The sequence below is a fragment of the Schistocerca serialis genome, chromosome 11 (genome assembly GCF_023864345.2).
Source record: "Schistocerca serialis cubense isolate TAMUIC-IGC-003099 chromosome 11, iqSchSeri2.2, whole genome shotgun sequence".
Taxonomy (NCBI): Eukaryota; Metazoa; Arthropoda; class Insecta; order Orthoptera; family Acrididae; genus Schistocerca; species Schistocerca serialis.
In genome coordinates, this window is record NC_064648.1 from 45470959 (window position 1) to 45489448 (window position 18490).

At 42.3% G+C, this 18490-nt stretch overlaps 1 long non-coding RNA gene across 1 annotated transcript in view; it reads left to right on the top strand.

Moving 5' to 3' along the window:
• LOC126427347 (uncharacterized) overlaps positions 1-17162 on the top strand; it is a 36608-nt gene extending 19446 nt beyond the window's left edge. The window contains exons 3-5 of the long non-coding RNA XR_007576644.1: positions 620-792; positions 5065-5142; positions 17044-17162. This is a non-coding gene — a long non-coding RNA (uncharacterized LOC126427347). The remainder of the gene's footprint in view (positions 1-619; positions 793-5064; positions 5143-17043) is intronic.
• Positions 17163-18490: the final 1328 nt, after the last annotated feature.

Genomic DNA, 18490 nt, shown 5'->3' on the forward strand with positions numbered 1-18490 from the left:
CCTTGTACGGTCTCCATTGGTATTTCTCTTATCCGGGAAAGGGTGCCCCGAGTGTATGTGTTTTCTGCCTCTGCGGTGCCTTTCTTTCTTCAAATGGCGTACAAAGAGCCAAGTAGCCACAGCACCTTCTGCAGACGCTTACAATTATTGTTTCCCGCAGGCTGAATATACAAACTGCGCCCATCTGGATATTCTGTGCTCAGAACAATCCACTGACCTGGTCCACACACCGCGGCATTCGGCGGGCCATTGCGTTGTGGCCCTTAAAGGTGGCCTGAAGGACTTTCGTGAAGTGACACCAAGTGACGCGCTCTGGTTGGCAAATTTAAAATTAACCTGCAAGTACACTTTGTACGTGCGTCTGTGTGTCCTGTAAATCCATACGATATTAATGGCCCTCCTTTGAAAGATCGTATCCTTGTTCTAACAATTGTGCACGAATATGTGTGCAGGATTTTTTGAGTTTCAATGGAATGCGTCGCCAGAGTCGTATGGCATCAGAAATTTATGTCGGAAGGAGGCATTCTGATACCCTGATTCAACTCTGAAGACCTAGGAAATATGGTCCAGTTCCAGGATTTCATTTGTTACGCTGTGTGACTCCGTTTCATTTTGTAAGGTCGAACGACGCGGAATGGAACCTGACGACGCTGGCAGCTTACTCTCTGTCTGATGCTATCATCTGGGAGTCACTGGACGCCGTTCAGCGCATCACAGAGGCGATGCGTGCCAGGGAAATGTGTTATCTCCGACATCCAATCAACTTGCCTCATCAGTATTTCAAACTACCTGGTGAGTCTCTTATTTGTATGTTTGTTATTGTTGACTTAGGCTTTAATATTCTCGTTAAGGTATGCTACCAAGAAAATTTTCGTTTAAGGCAGTGAACACGTAGATGAGGGGGCAGTGCAGGAGCTGTAACTGCGTCCTGATCAGCAACAAACTCAGAATCAAATAGTAAGCACATGGGAGGAAAAAAGAAACATCTGCTGAGAAGTAGATAGCGCCCAAGCTGGGGACGGATTTCGATTGATGTCAGGTAAACACACCACACGAAAAGTCAGTCCCCTCCCCCCCCCTCCCCCCCACCTCCCCGAGAGAGTCGGTGCTGAGGCTTGTCTAAACTACAGGGTGTCCACAGGGTGTCCATAAAGTTCCTTTACAGCTTCAAAATTTTATTACAACTACAGTTTTTGAAATATTTTAACAACATGTCTTTTATTGTCAGTGTTTAATAGACCTCTTTATGGGCGCCTTTAGTTGGACGAAGCCCATGATGAAGGTACTCGATTTCTTGCCATGTTCGCTGTATCATAGAATCATCAACAGTAACACACATGCAGTGACAATGGTATTACGAATCCTTTGCTTCAAATCAGCAATGTCCCATATCTGTGTTTGAAACACGATATCCTTTACATACACCCTAAAAAAAAAGTCCAAGCTAGTGATATCCGGCGAACGCGGTGGCCAAGGAATTGGCCCATCCCTCACAATCCATCTGCCTGGAAATATTTCATTGAGAAACCGACGAACATCCAGCCGCCAATATGGTGGTGCACGATCTTGCTGGAAAATGATAGTTGCTTGTAAGTCAATCATTTGAGGTGCTACATATTTCGTCAGAAAGTCAAGGTAAGCATCTGCAGTAATTGTTGAGTCGTTCAAGAAAAATAGACCTATTATTCGGTTGCAAATGATTCCACAGCACACATTCACTTTTGGACTATCCCGGTGAAGCTCTCTAGTCACTTGTAGGTGTTCATATCCCCAGATTCTTAAGTTGTGTCTGTGTAATGTCACTGAAACAAACTCGACAGAGGAATGCCCATTCTCCGAAAGGCGTTCCAGCATGTTGAGTGCAAACTCTGTCCGTTTTGGCTTTTCATTTGACTCAAGTGTCTGTAACAGTTGCACTTTGTAAGCGTACTACCGTAAGTTCTTGTGGAGGACCTTATTCACAGTTGAACATGGTGGTTGCAACTGTCTGGCAGCAGTGCGGATAGACTTCATAGGTGAACGAGTGAAGGAGTTTAAAACGTCATCGATGTTTTCCTCGGATGTTCTTGGTCGCCCGCTCCTCCCTTTATCCAGCACTGTCCCTGTCTCAATATTTTTTTTGTCCTATGGATGGATTGAAGGGTGGATCTCTTCCATACTTCGTTCTGAAAATTTGTTGAGTCTGAACATCCGATTTTGTCTCAATAAACCAGGAAAGACACCGTGCCTTCTCTTGAGTAGTTGCCATTTTATAGGGGTTCAGTTTCTTACATCAACAGAGTATCTGAAACACAAAATTTTAGTAGATATAAAAAACCTTTAGTAAACAGCGATTACAATAAAAGAAATTTTGTTAAAATATTTCAACAACAGCTGTTGTAATAAAATTTTGAAGTGGTAAAGAGACTTTATGGACACCTGTATTTACCGTCCATGTTCCACTTCCATACGTAGCTATACTCCATACAAATATTTTCAGAAACGACTTCCCAGCACTTAAATCTATACTCGATGCTAACAAATTTCTTTTCTTCAGAAACGCTTTCCTTGCCACTGCCAGTCTACATTTTTTATCATCTCTACTTCCACCGTCATCAGGTATTTGGCTCACGAAATGTCAAAACTCATCTTCCACTTTCAGTGTCTCATTCCGTAATACAATTCCCTCAGCAGCACCCAATTAAATTCAACTACATTCCATTATCCTCGTTTTGCTTTTGTTCATGTTCATCTTATATCCTCCTTGTAAGACACTGCTCTTCCAGGCCCTTTGTGGTCTCTGACAGAATTACAATGGCATTGACAAACCTCAAAATTTGTATTTCTTCTCCATGGATTTTATTTAATTCCTACTCCAAATTTTTCTTTTGTTTCCTTTACTGCTTGCTCAATATACAGATTGAATAACATTGGGAATAGGTTACGACCCTTTCTCACCTCCTTCTCAACCACTGCTTCCCTTTCATGCTCATACTATAGCAGGCCATCAAAATTTAACTTATTGTTGAATGCACGACACATAGCTGCACGCCTCGCCTGGGCCGTCAAAACCAACATTTGACTGTTGATGGCTGGAAACATGTTGCTCGGTCGGACGAGTCTAGTTTCAAATTGTATCGAGCGGATGGACGTCTATGGGTATGGAGACAATCTCATGAATCCATGGACCCTGCATGTCAGCAGGGGACTGTACTAGCTGATGGAGGCTCTGCAATAGTGTGGGGCATGTGCAGTCTGAGTGATACGGGATCCCTGAAACGTCTAGACACGACTCTGACCGGTGACACATACGCATGTATCCTGTCTGATCGCCTGCAACAATTCATGTCCATTGTGCGTTCCGCGGACTTGGGCAATTCCAGCAGGACAATGCGACACCCCACACGTCCAGAATTGTTACAGAGTGGATACAGGGACATTCTTTTGAGTTTAAACACTTCCGCTGGCCACCAAACTCCCCAGACATCAACATTATTGAGCATATCTTGTATGCTTTGCACCGTGCTGCTCAGAAGAGGTCTTCACCCGCTCGTACTATTACGGATTTATGGACAGCCGTGCAGGATTCATGGTGTCAGTTCCCTCCAGCACTACTTCAGACATTAGTCGAGTCCGTGCCACGTCGTGTTGCGGCGTTTTTGCGTGCTCTGGGGCCCCCTTATCGATATTAGCGAAGTATACCAGTTTCTTTGGCTCTTCCGTACATTATATAACAGAATAATTTAGACATATAATGGGGGTGACACAGAAAGACATAAGGCTATGCTCGATAGAGCCTGAATCTGAAAGTGGCTCTCCAAACAGTAGAAGACGCTCATCTCCAGAGCATCAGGAGCAGTCCAGTGAAAGTGAGAACGAACTGTTTGCACCCAACGTACAAGACAACATTTGTGCACTATTACGTTCGTGACTGCATTTCCTACAGCAAACTAGAGAGGCGTTATAGATGCATCAAAAGTAAATCAAATGGCAGCTTATATCTAAATTAGGTGTCTTGCAAAAGGCGAGCAGCGGATCGTTTCAAAGGAAACAGACTGTAGCAACTACCAACTATAAAGAGCTTGCAATATCGCAGTTTGATAGAGCGAGGTTGTATGGATCTACAGTTCACTGTTGGCATCTGCAAATGCGCTCACTTGAAGCGTATAAAATGGTTAGCTTGGACAATTTCAATGACTTTTGGAAGGTGGCCAAGGTCCTGATGTTCGGTAAGTCAGGGAAAGACCACTCGATCCCACAAAATTACCGACCCATGTCTGCTGTGCTCGCTCAGAAAGATTGTTGAGAAGGTAATACTTAAACGCATCACTAGGTACTGCAACGCCAATGACACCCTAAGACCGGAGCAATTCGGCTTTATGAGTCACCACTCAAGAACACAACAACTCCCCCACGTAGTGGAACGTATAACGCACAGCTACAACCCGAACAGAGGCACAGCATCGAGAAAACTGTCGACCGTCTCTGGCACAACGGCCTTATACGCAAACTAAGCAATGCTGGTTTCCCAGACGGACTCAACGTCTCATACACTCATATCTCACGAACGCAGCTCCCGTCTGGGGATATGCAGCTCCTACACGACTGCGCCGCCTTCAGATCGTACAGAACAAAGTGCTACGAATCATTAGTAACGCTCCGCGCTCTACACACACCGTAGGTCTTCACGATGAATACTGCCTTGAACCCTTGAAGGGAGTATTCAAACGACACGCCACACGACTATACAGGAGCTCGGGACACTCGAGCAGCCCTTTCATCCTTACACTGGAAAACTATTATCACAACCATAGCTGGAAGCATAAGCGGCCAAAGACGCTATTCGCTAGGGCATAACCACCTATGACAAGCATAAATCCTCAAGCAATAACACAAGCAAGCCCCTGCGTATCATTAACGTTGGCTGTATATGCCAGCTGCTACTAAATACGACCAACAGGCTACAGCAGGGAAACCGACAAATTTGCACATTGACGCACAAACAAACCACCAACACTTCCCTACAGCGTGAATCTGATGTATGACCTATCGGACACAAAACGATGATGAACCTCTCCGTTACAGGTACGCTGACGCTGACCGAGAAGTGGAAACTGCCACCCACCGGCAGCCGCAGAGTAACACCACCGCACGACGACAAAGGTATGCGCCTGCATGATACCCACTACTAACAGAGCCCACCCTTGCATGACCTGTCGTAGGAAGCAAGAAAACCGCTACCGCTCTTACAACCCGACCCAACTATCGCAGAGGTTTTTTTCCCTTGGCTCTTGCCTTGGCACTTTTTTACCTCTGCCCTACAAACCGATCCTTTTCGTTCAACTTTCGACCCAATCTACCTCCAAATGAGCGCATATTAGTAGTTAACCTTAACCAGACGTACGCAAACATCGCACTACCCACAGCCTGCGAGACTTCACTTTAGCGAAACTAACCCCTATGCGGAGTACATGTTTTGTGCTGGCCATCAAGCGGGTGAGGGGACGGGGGGAAGGGGGGGGGTGGGGGGAGGGGCTCCACCTGTTATTAAAAAAATTTCAAAGTTTCGATTTCCTTCATCAACGATGTTAAGTCTGAATATGGCATTTCGTCCAGGTATATTACTTTATTTATCACACGTAGGGAGACAGAAGACGGTAATAGTGTACATCAGAGGCAAAACAGTTTGTGGAGGAAGTCGCTATGACACAGCAGGGTGTAGAGAAAGGAAATGTTTGGGACAGTGACCAGACTCAGTTCCAGTGTGAAATGTCTTCATCATCAACACTATCTGACAGAGAAAACTACAGCTAGTGTGTTGCAATCTGTAAGTAGTTCTACCCACAGCTACGCCATTGATGTGGCGTTATCAATAACAGGCAGACTATTAAACAAGTTGTACATCTGTCGTCAAGATGCTAAAGATGCTTTCACCCCAAATATTTCAAAGATACTTGAAAAAAACTGCCCACGAAACACGCATGTGGAGGCAAGAAAAAGTGGAAAAATGACTAAAGAACACGTAACAAGTGAAAAGGGTCCAGTGCTGTGCGATTCCTGGTCAGCTCATACAGGTCGTACATTTCTAGATGCAAGTTTTCCAAACAAATATGTTATGCTGAAGATATTGCCACCAAAAACAAATAAATATTATCAACCCCCTTTGATGTTTACTTCTTTCGGCAGTATAAGTCCTGTAGCACAAGGATTGCTGATTTTTTAAGACTACAAGTAGCCAAACCGCAAGTGAAGATACATGGTGGTTATTTCACCATCTTGACTTCGCCATGTGGTTTACAATTAATTTTCTGCAAAAAATTATGCACCTGTGTTGCAAAATTCTTGGCGAGAGGCAGGCTATGACATTTACATACTCATGTGATCATCTGAAAATGTAAGTAGTCTGGTTTTTGATACTAGACTGCTTGAAAGCGAAAGCAATTTTGAATGTAAAAACGTGGCTTTAGTGAGGTGTGCACATTGTTCTCTTCCGCTTTGTTTCAACCACTTCAACGAAATCCTACATATGCACTATGAGAACTAACATAAGCACTATCAGGAGTATAGGATATGTGTTTTGCGCTATTATAATCACTTTAAGCAGAGGCCTTTTTGCACTATTCATTGAAAAGTGATGATATGCTGACGTCATTGAATTACGTAAAATATCCCTCCTATGGAACTGATATCTTCTTACTTTGTTTATCTCTATTTAAATGTCACTTTTGGCTGAATGGAAATTGTACCATGGAAAAGACACAACTAGTTTCTTTTTATGATCGAGTGTTGTTCTGAATAAGATTCTATGCTGTACCAACGTTCGAGATCAAAGATGTCCCTTGGTAATAAGTCAACATTACAACATGCATAGAACAAGAGAAGTACCTAGTTATAACCAGTGATGATCAGTTATCGTGTGCTAATGTGCCACAGCACACTATAAATATCACACCAAAATTATGCCATTTCTCCTTGAATGCAACGTCAAGTCACACTAAAGTTACACCATTTCTCTTCGAAAGCAGGCTATAAAATTACCTACTTCTCTTAGAATGGGTGCTGATATGCAAATGAAACCGAAGAAAACATTTTTATAGTGCCTTGTCTGCTATTACTAGAAATCAGTGTCGAGGGATGTAAATGATGATCAGCCACAGTATGGTCAACTTCGCGAAAGGACTCATTGGCTGTTTTCGACTGCACGTGGTCCGATGTGACTCCATCCTTTCCAGAACTGCAACGTTGGTCACAGCGTCAGGTCAGCATTTTTCTTTGAAACTGCATTTGGCAGATTGTGCGAGAGTGGGGTATAAGGGGTGTTTGAGTAGCTATTGGTGTAACGTCGTTGTGGCTTAGCGGTCTAGCACACAGACTAGAATTAAAATTACGAAAACACTGGAAAATAGTTTCATCAACTAGTTTATTGTCCAGAACCACTCCATATGTTCGAATACTCAAACACCCATGAAAATCTAGAAGATTTATCCCAGCTATCTAAGAAATTGAAGAGTTTATTAAAACCTTATTATAAACGCATTGGAGACGACTCTATTGGAGCAGAACTTTTGGAATGGTCTCTGTCGCTCTTGTTGTTGTTGTGTTCTTCAGTCCAGAGACCGGTTTGATGCAGCTCTCCATGCTACTTTATCCTGTGCAACCTTCTTCACCTCCCAGTACCTACTGCAACTTACATCGTTCTTAATCTGCTTACTGTATTCATCTCTTGGTCTCCCTCTACGATTTTTACACTCCATGCTTTCCTTCAGTACTAAATTGATGATCCCCTGATGCCTCAGAACGTGCTATACCAACCGATCCCTTCTAGTCAAGTTGTGCTAAAATTCCTCTTCTCCCCAATTCTGTTCAGTGCTTCCTCATTAGTTACATGATCTACCCACCTAATCTTCACCACTCTTCCGTAGCGCCATATTTCGAAAGCTTCTATTCTCTGCTGGTCTAAACCATTTATCGTCCATGTTTCACTGCCACACATGACTACCCTCCATACAAGTACTTTCAGAATAGACTTCCTGACATTTAATTCTATAATCGATCGTAACAAATTTCTCTTCTTAAGAAACGCTTTCCTTGCCATAGTCAATCTACATTTTGTATCCTCTCTATTTCGACCATACTCAGTAATTTTGCTTCCGAAGTAGCAAAACTGATGTACTATAAGGTTTTTGACTGGTCAGGATGATGGAGGGTGGGCGTGAGGGTCTTAGGGCGAGCCAGTGATCAGCATTTGAACACGGTCGAATAATTTAACTTTTATTAAAAACTCGTTACATACATACTCAGAAGCGGTCAGTGTCCTCTCACCCTACCAACCGGAACGCGACGCGGAAGCCCGGTGTCTGACGACGCAGCAGGGTGCCTGATGACGACAGCTGCCCGGCCGACAGAAAGACCCACTTTTATTCTGCGTTGCTAGCTGACTCGCGCGGGCGGCGACCCGGCAATGCGGAATCAGCGGTGACGGAAATATGTGTACCGCGCTGGAGGGTGATCGATCGCTTGCCTATTTCACCCGTTCCCTTACAGTACTACTTTAACTGTCCCATTTCCTAATCTAATTCCCCTAACATCACCTGATTTAACTCGGCTACATTCCACACAGTCTTTACCAAAAACAAAAAAAGAGCTAAAATTAATCTTTGAGAAAACGTAATAAATGACAAAACTTGCAGGTGAGTAGGTTACATGCTCGCCGTTTTGTCCGCAACTCTGCTCTCCAACTAAGCTCCCACTGCTACCCTCTACAACACTCAGGTGTCGATTACTTGGCCTGTGTCTCTGAAAAACAGCCAAAAACTACGGGCCAATCCCAAGCTAACAAGATCAAAGCTTTGAGGGGCCCAATACATATTGTATTTACACTAAAACTAATGAAGTATGTATATACAATGTTTCCGATTTTATCATCACTTTTTCTCCCTATATATTGTATTATACAACATTTAAATTTAATATTTTACATGTAAGATTCTCTTTTCTACAAGATGTACAATATATGGGGCATGAACTGACTGGCAGCAGCAGATTAAGGGAGCCACACATACATACACAGTCACACATATCCATAAACGTACATAAGACGAATGAGTCATCCAGCTATTCTGCGTACACTCGCACACACAACTGCTATCTACAGATAAACAGCCATCCAGACACTCAATTAGACAAGTGAATAGGGTGGGAATGGGATGATTCCGATCCTGTCTGCTCGGGTCAACTATTTGTCGTCATGACACAACAAAAAAACGTTAAAGCTGTTTCACTGTCTCTTGTTAATATATCTGGCGTCGAATGGATGGTTCCCCAGGTATGACGGGTAAAAAACAAGGGCTTGTAAAATTAATGAAGACAAATCCATTGATGTTGGGAACTTTCATTTCATGAAATACCATTGCACAATACCCAAAGAAAATGTCTGTGCAGCCTTAATAATCGATCACTTTATGCAATTCAGATTGTCATGAAGACTGTTTTCATTAGAGTCAGCTGATTGAATAATCAGAAATTTCAAGAATTTCTCAGAAGTTTGAATGCTGAATATGGGGATATCCTACGTTTTACGGAAGAAAGGTGGACAGTGAAAGCCATGTTGTAAAAATATTTTACACAGTAATTAATTACATCAAATCGTCCATCATATCGAAAGAAAAATCTGTGGCATAACTTTACTGTGTCAACTGGGTGGCAGAATTAGCATTTCTGGTAGATTTCACTGCTCATTTAAGTGACTTAAACAGCTGTCACCTAAGTAGAAACCGACGTGTCAGCACAACGCTTCAAAAAATAAACGCACTCCAAATGAAACTGAAATTATGGCAAGCGCAAGCAAATGAAAACAATTTTTTTTTCTGTTTAACACGCTGGCTGAACATAATCTTAAAGATCAGATAATGTACACAGCCATACTTTTCGATTTGATGCAAGAATTTTAAAGTCGGTTTCAGAATTTAAAGTTTTGTGTTTATGCAACACCTTTTACATATAATAAAGTTAATTGCCACGAGATTTTCCGATGGAATGCATAGAGTTGCAGTCTCGCATCAAGCCAAAGATAAATTTGGTAATGTATCTTTGGTTGCTAATCACATCCGCCCATATACCTCTTGCTGCAGGGTCATGCGACATGTAAGTCATCTCTGTTTGGAAACACGTATGTTTGCGAACAGTTATTTTTAAGATTAAAGCATACAAAGAGAGAAACAAAGAATAGAAACAAAACCTCTGACGAACATTTTGACGGCGCCCTGAAATTGCTACCACTTTGATCGAACCCGACGTTGATACATTATTTTCCCAAATTGAAAGTCAAATGTGACATTAATTCTACGATTTTTGATTAGTTTATGAACCTCCGCCGAAGACCATAGCGATATCAACAACGGTACATATCTACCAGAAGCCCTGTAGTTACTCTAAATCATACGGCCATGTTGGAGTGCTCTGTGGTTGCTGGCGCTTTTTAGGAAAGAATTTAGGAGTTCGGATTGACAACACACATGCAGACTACCAAGATCCTGCCGCTATCCTCAATACCAGTCGAGTCATTTTGGAAAGGCAATGACCTGCAGTATGCTGCAGTTAGGTGCAAGGCGGTTCTGTGCTGTGAGCTCATACACTCCCTCAGAGTAACCAGTGAGGCTGAGGAGAAAAGTTTTGTCAAAATTAGGGGAAAAGACAGCGTGATATATCAAGGGGAGGGGAGGCAATTGCAGTGTGATTCAGAACTTTTAACCAGAGTTTCACACTGAACCTTCAAGGAAGAGAGTCTGTTAAGGCATTCAGCCATGTAATCCACCTCAGCCTGTACTCGCTTGTTTTGACCCATTGAAGATTGTCTAGTTTCATTTGTCTTCCACAGGGTATAGCTAAAAAACAGGAATGTCTTAATGGCCAGATTACAGACAAGGTACTTGAATATTAGTCTGAAATGTCGCTTCTGGCTTGCACTCATTGTAAAGATAATTAAAAAACTTCTACTCCCTTTAAAAATCCGGAAATTAACAAAATTTGAGAGTCAGAAGCCAGATTATTCAATTCATGTTTACAAGTTGGGTGTAGATAAAAGCAAGCCAGATGACAAAGAAAACACTGGGTGGAAAGAAGTCAAGCATAAAGTAAATGGACACCTCCAACATAGCCAGTTAGTGTTGAAAACACATATATTTCTTGCTATTCGCCAAATGTGTAAAGCAACACTACGTCTGGATCAAGATAATGTCCCACCAACTTTCGTACCGATTGTCAAAACGCCATGGGTCACAGCAATTTCCCCATAGATTTCTAAACTCTTCTACTGAGAGCAACTGTCTCCGCAATTACACCTGTCGGAAGCAGTATGTGTGGAAAAACATGCTGAGGATAAAAAGTTGTTCGTGTTTAAGAATGCCCATCACCGGGAGCACTGCCTCCTTGTCGTATATGCTTTCAGTCTTTACTGCCTCCCGTGGCGCATTGTGAAGGTGGTCGCACTGCCTCTCATACCACCTTCACTGAACAGCACATACTGTATGCAGTGGCGTATCAAGTTGTATGCTCATATAACTCTAATCTCAATCAATTCAAATCATACATCAGGGGTAATCCTGCGAAATGGTTGCTGTGTGAGCTTCAAAAACTTGTATGGCATGTTGATGCTAACTATAGCAAAAACATTCCAACTACCAAATTGCAGCATAATGGTGTCTTATATCAGCAGGAGTTCACTATCATATTTACGGGGTGTCACTGAAAAGAAATGCGGAAATTCCTCTTAGAGACCACCATCATCAAACAGGGAAGTTCTGCAGTGCAAATTACAGTACATGCATCATGAAATATCAACTGCCATGACACATACCCAGCGCCTTCCATAATTTGAGCAGTTGCGATGCTCACAGTCTTGTTGAACATGTCGATGATTATTTCTGCTTGAAAAATGATAGTTTCAGTGTCATACCCAACAATATTGAAAGCTACATCTCGTTTTCCAAACGTTACATGCCAAGAATAACGTTCCACTTCCAGTATCCAGTAGGTTTCATGCAAGAGCCTCCTCAGAAACTTGCTAAGACAGTGCATCACTTGGATATGCATATCCCCAAAACTGTATACACTGGCGATGCAAAGTATCAGCTTGTGACAAAGAATGGGGTCAATCATGGATTCGGAGGAGAGACTAAATGTAACCACACTGTCTGATATAACTGCATTTACTAGTAAACTCACAGGCACTTCCATAATGAATACAGAATACGGGCATGCGAATGTTTGGGAAGAGTTGGACATCTCTGATTTAGTGGAATCTGTTTGATTTTACATGGAATCTGACATACACCTGCTCACAGATCCTGTCTTCCATTACACAGTACCAGAGCTTATGTGGGACGCAGTGTTAAAAAGGATTTGTGCCAACATCGAACTGATTTGTGGGCAACAGGGGGAGGTGCTTGCCAGTATGCGCAAATAACCCACAAATGAAAGTGGAGGAGTACTGGCCACCTCACAATTTGAGTTACACTCTTCACTTAAATGTAAATAACCTCTATGGGCATGAAAAGCCACAATTTCTGCCAGCTGGAGGGCTTTGCCTGAATATGAAACCATCAAACTGGAGAAAAACCTGCAACATGTGGCAGTGGATTCTGACGGCGGATATTTCTTGGAAACAGACCTGTAATATTCTTGCCATTTACATACAGTGACTTGCTGCTGTGTCCAGAACGCATTGTCCCACACAGTGGTTCGGTTGCAATTCTGATTACATACATTCTGCTCTACTGAAATCTCCAGCAGTGCTTCAGTATGGCGAAGGAACTTATCAGAATTTCCTTCAAGCAGCTTCCCTGGATGAACTACTACACTGATGTAAATACCGGAAAGAGAGCTCTCAGGAAATGAACAATTCTGTTTCCAGCAAGACCACGTAAAATATTACACACCACGCTTAAATTAATTTAGTTTGCCATTAGAATTGGCTTCATCGTGAAACTGATTACATAGCAATTCCAAATTCTAACCTGCCCACAATTTTATTTGAAGGACATTGTTTTGGAGATGGACAATGTTCCAGCGCAGTTCATGAAGCCTGTCTATATGGGTATATATATTCTGGACCTCTACAAAATCCTCGTGTACTGATTCCACTATGGATTGGTGAAGCCAAACTTCGCTGATCCGAAACTACTTTATATGGCTACAGACAGTTTCATCTACTGGGCAAAAGTCTGGGGTCTGTATGAAGCAATTTTGTACAAACACATTCAGACATCTAGATATGCAGCTCATAAACATTATGGAATAACACCTGAGGATAAGGAGGTTATCAGCCTGATAAAAACCAAGGTGAATAGGTTACAGATTGTGTAGTGTGTATGGCGCAGGTCTAAAATGTATGCATACAGTATAGATGCTGGTGTCACTCACAGGTGGGCTATGTGTGTGCATCATGCAATCTCAAAGACTCTCATGATCAAAGATTATAAAAAGTGCCTGATAGAGTGCGTTGGTAGTGCTCCACGTATGACTCTCCAGGTGTTCTTTCAATCACGAGTTCATGAAGTACACATTGTACTGCATCAAAATCAAGATTCACAGCTTGGCTAGTGCTCAGAACAAAACTGTACATTTTTTTTCCTTTTACAAAAAGCAAATCAAATTCATTGAACACAGGGAAAAGGCCAATTATGCACCACTAATTGAATAAAAAAGTTCACCCCTTAACAAGATTAACTAGACTTAAATTACAATAATATTCCCTTAGACAAATAAGAGTAGACCAATGTATAATTATGGGAAGACTAGGACCATAAAAGAATCAACAGAGGAACAGATCAGATGCAAGAAAATCAAACAATACAGTAAGCTACTTCTTGGAACATGGAAAAAAAAATTTCAGTTATTAGATGAAATCGTAAACGCTCATGTCCTGTTTCCAAACACAACGAACAATAGCTTACCTTTTTCAATTACATTGAGGTGACAAAAGTCATGGGATGCCTCCTAATATCGTGCTGGACCTCTTTTTGCCTGGCATAGTGTAGCATCTCGATGTAATGTGGACTCATCAAATCGTTGGTAGCCCCCTGCAAAAAGCTTTCTCTATAAATTCGAAAGCGTGCCAGTGCAGTATTTTTCACACGCACTGACCTATTGATTACGTCGAATTATTGTCTGCTGAGATTCATGTCGGGCTGGTGAAACCATGTGGTCGTACTGTCCAGAATATTCTTCAAGCCAGTCGCAAGCAATTGTGGACCTCTGACATGGGGCTTTATCCTCCATAAAAATTCCATCATTGTTTTCGAGCATTAGGTCCGTGAATGGCTGCAAATGGTCTGCAAGTAGCTGAATGTTTAGAGGATCCAGTCCATTCCATGTAAACACAGTCCACACCATTTTGGAGCCACCACGAGCTTGCGTGCAGATTGAATTATTGACAACTTGTGTCCATGGCTTCGTGCGGTTTGCGGCACACTCGAACCCTATCGTCAGCTGCTACCAACTGAAATCGGGACTCATCTGACCAAGCCACGGTTTTGCAGTCGCCTAGGGTCCAACCAGTATGGTAACAAGCCCAGGAGAGGCGCTGCAGGCGACGTCGAACTGTTTGGAACGGTGCTCGCGTCGGTCGTCTGCTGCCACAGCCCGTCAACGCCAAATTTCGAGTCCTACAGGACACATCCGTCGTACATCCCACATTGATTTCTGTGGTTACTTCATGCACTGTTGCATGTCTGTTAGCACTGACAACTCTATGTAAACGCTGCTGCTTTCGGTTATGAAGAGAAGGCAGTCGGCCACTGCATGGTGCTTGTTGAGAGGTAACGCCTAAATTTCCTATTCTCGGCACGCTCTTAACGCTGAGGGTCTTGGAATATTGAATTCTCTAACGATATCCGAAACTGAATGCCCGATGCTTCTAGCTCCAACTACCATTCCGCGCTCAGAGTTTGTTAATGCCCGTGGCGCGACCATAATCACGCCGAACATCTTTCCACATGAATCACCTGGGTGCAAATGACAGCTCCGGGACTGGTCTGCCACTTCATACCCAGTGTAAGCGATACTAGAGCCATCTGTATATGCGTCTATCACTATACAATACTTTTGTCATCTCAGTGCATTACTACAGGGATTAGGATTTTTGTCATATCCTGGAGAGGATACAGCCTCCCTTCAACATTCCCAAAATCAGACCTGCTGGCATATCTGACAGCCCGCCAAACCATTACTCCCTGAGTTGTAGTCCTATAGAGAAATAATGCTATCTGAGAGTGGTCAGCGCGTCATCTACAGACAAGACAGCGCCGACCAGACTGCCACCATCAGAAGCGATTTAAATCGCCATACCAATATAACGCCACTCAGTGTCCCAGTTCAGTCTGGCTCTGCACCACGCAAGTATATTGTCTGTGGTGTGGAATCAGTGGTGGGCGACACACTCCAGATGTCAGCCCAGCTTTATCTTACCTGTTCCAGACGGTCAGTGGTCTCCTACCCACACTCAATCTCGCCACCATACGTTCTTCAGTCATTCTGCTGCAGACGGGTGTTTGTGCAGTAAGTCAGTGCAATGTTCCAAGGTCCCTCAAGCCGTTGATTCAGTCAGAAACACGACGATAAACTGCACATAAATGTCTAATGGGCATGCTCCTTTGCGATCTGCCCCTGAATATTTCCAGTAGCGATAGACACACACAGTAGCCATTATGCACTCGCGTCACTCTTCTTTTTTGCAGTTCAGAACTATGTTCACATTAGGTTGAAATTTCGGTCATCATGTCGCTCAGCCATACAAATAATGAAGTATGAATTTGGTAACGTTCGGCAAAGGTGTCCATCCTGTAAATGTAGCCATTGTACATTGATCTACCCTGAAGAGCCAAAGAAACTGGAACATCTGTGTAGTACCGTTTAAGGCCCCCGCGAACACACAGAACTGTCACAACACGATGTGGCATGGACTCGAATAATCTGAAGTAGTGCTGGAGGGAATTTTCACCACGAACCCTGCAGAGCTGTCCATAGATCGGTAAGAGTACGAGGGGATGGAGAACTCTTCAGAAGAGCATGCTGCAAGGAATCCCAGATACGCTCAGTAATGTTCATGTCTGGGGAGTTTGGGGGCCAGCGGAAATGTTTATACTCAGAAGAGTGTTCCTGGAGCCACTGTGTAGCAATTCTGCACGTGTGGGATGTCGCATTGTTCTGCTGGAATTGGCCAAGTCCATCGGAATGCTTAATGGACATAAATTGATGCAACGATCACACAGGATTCTTATGTACATGTCACCTGTTACAATAGTATATATACATATCAAGGGTCCCACATAACTTCTGCTGCACACACCCCACATCACTACAGAGCCTTCACCAGCTCACGCAGTTCCCTGCTGACATGCAGGGTCCATGGATTCATGAGGTCTCTACACGTCCATCCGCTCAATGAAATTTGAAACGAGACTCGTCCGACCAGGCAAAACATTTTCAGTCATCAACCATCCAATATCGGTGTTGACAGCCCCAGGCGAGACGTAAAACTTTCTGTCATGCAGTCATCAAGAGTACACGACTGGGCCTTCAGCTGTAAAAGCGCATATCGACGATGTTTCGTTGAACGGTTCGCACACTAACACTTGTTGATGGCCCAGTATTGAAAGCTGAATATGCAGAAGGATTGCACTTCTGTCACTTTGGGCGATTGTCGTTAGTCCCGTTCTTGCAGGATCTTTTTCCGGCCTCAGCAAAGTCAGAGATTTGATGTTTACCTTGGACATGCTGTGTCCCATCGCTCGTGCGCCGACCATAACGCCAAGTATAAACTCACTTAAATCTTGATAACCTGCCATTGTAGCAGCATGACACCTTCTTGTCTTTTATAGGCGTTGCCGACTGCAGCGGCATATTCTGCCTCTTTACATATCTCTGTTTATTCGGCCCTTAAGTGTAATGTTGATTCTACTTTCATATGGTCTGTGAGCTGGTGTGCGCTGACGGTGAATGTTGTGCTTCTGCAGAAATCAGATCCATGGGATTGTTCACTAGCACTTGTTCTGTTTCCTTGTCCAGAATTCCGGGATGATGTGCCGATGGTCTTCCAGGAAGAGCTCTCCAACTGCTGGAGAGACAATGCACAGTTGCTTTCATCCGGAATAACGCACGTCTCGCGACTGCTCATTCCCCTCGCATTCCAATACATGGTAAGTGGCTTTATTTGTCCTCTTTTGAGGTGTGTTATATGTAAGAGTGCTGAGAAAATTACCAAGAAATTTGTCCATATTTTTTTCGTATTTTTCTCACTATGTCCTCATTAGATTTGGGAAACTTCGTGTTAGATCCTATGACTACAGATCCTTGACTACATATTTACTCAAGATAATTCTAGATTCCACTATTTTACTTTTTATTTTATTAGCTATTTTCTTCTAGTCTGTTATCTACATAAAAGAACAGACCAAATGTTGCATACGAATTGGCATGAAAGTAGCACACAGTATTTTAACAGCATTTCAAATTTGTTAGTGACTAAGCATTATGTTGTTTAAGAGGGAAAAAACTGTACATACAATATCTATGTAAAAAAAAAATAACAAAAGTAAATCTACGTATTACCATTTGGCAATGTGGCACATGGATATCTGTTCATCTGGAATCCAGAAGGCACACACTACTGATATGTTACACAATTCTGGACTACACTAGTAAACAACATTTCACTACACAGCACTACACAACACAAACCTACGCTACACAAAGGGGCAAAACACACACCATAAAGTAATTTCGCAAATTAAAAATCCAGATAGTTAAAGGAATGCTGGCGCAATTTGCAAATTGTGGTGAATTTTATTTCGTGTTGTGTTGTTCATCGCGTTTATTATGTGAAGACATTTTGTCCATTTTATGTGGATGGTGTAGAAAAAAATTGTTTTAAGCATATTTCCAGATAGTCATTATTATAGTCACTGTTATCAGAAGAATGATATGTTTATTAATTTCAGTTAATGAAATTCACGTATATGAAACGATAATCTGAGAAACAAAAAAACATAAAATATCACTTTAATATATGGAACACAAATATGTAAAACATGTAACTTAAATAGTAATGAACATTTAGATGTTTTAATTAGGAATGTTGAAAATACTCTGACAGCACATTGTGTAAAACTTATTTTCCAAAAATTACACATGGATGAATGTGGGCTGAAGGCTTATTTAATTGATCCCGTAACAAGAGGTTCCATTTTTCAAAACTGAATAACAGTGCTTGATGTTTTTGAAAATTTCAAGTGACTACAAAGTTTGGTGATGCAGTTTTGAAGAACGTTTATTACATTTCAACTCTTACATGGAAAACAATTTTTATATATAATGGTTTAGAAGATATTCACTCTAAACTTAATATGCTAAATTACCTTTCAAGAAGTGTTTTACCCACTTCAAAAAATACGTGTCGCGTTATTTTGTCCCATCTACATATCCGCCAAGTTTCATTAACACTATGCCATCTGGC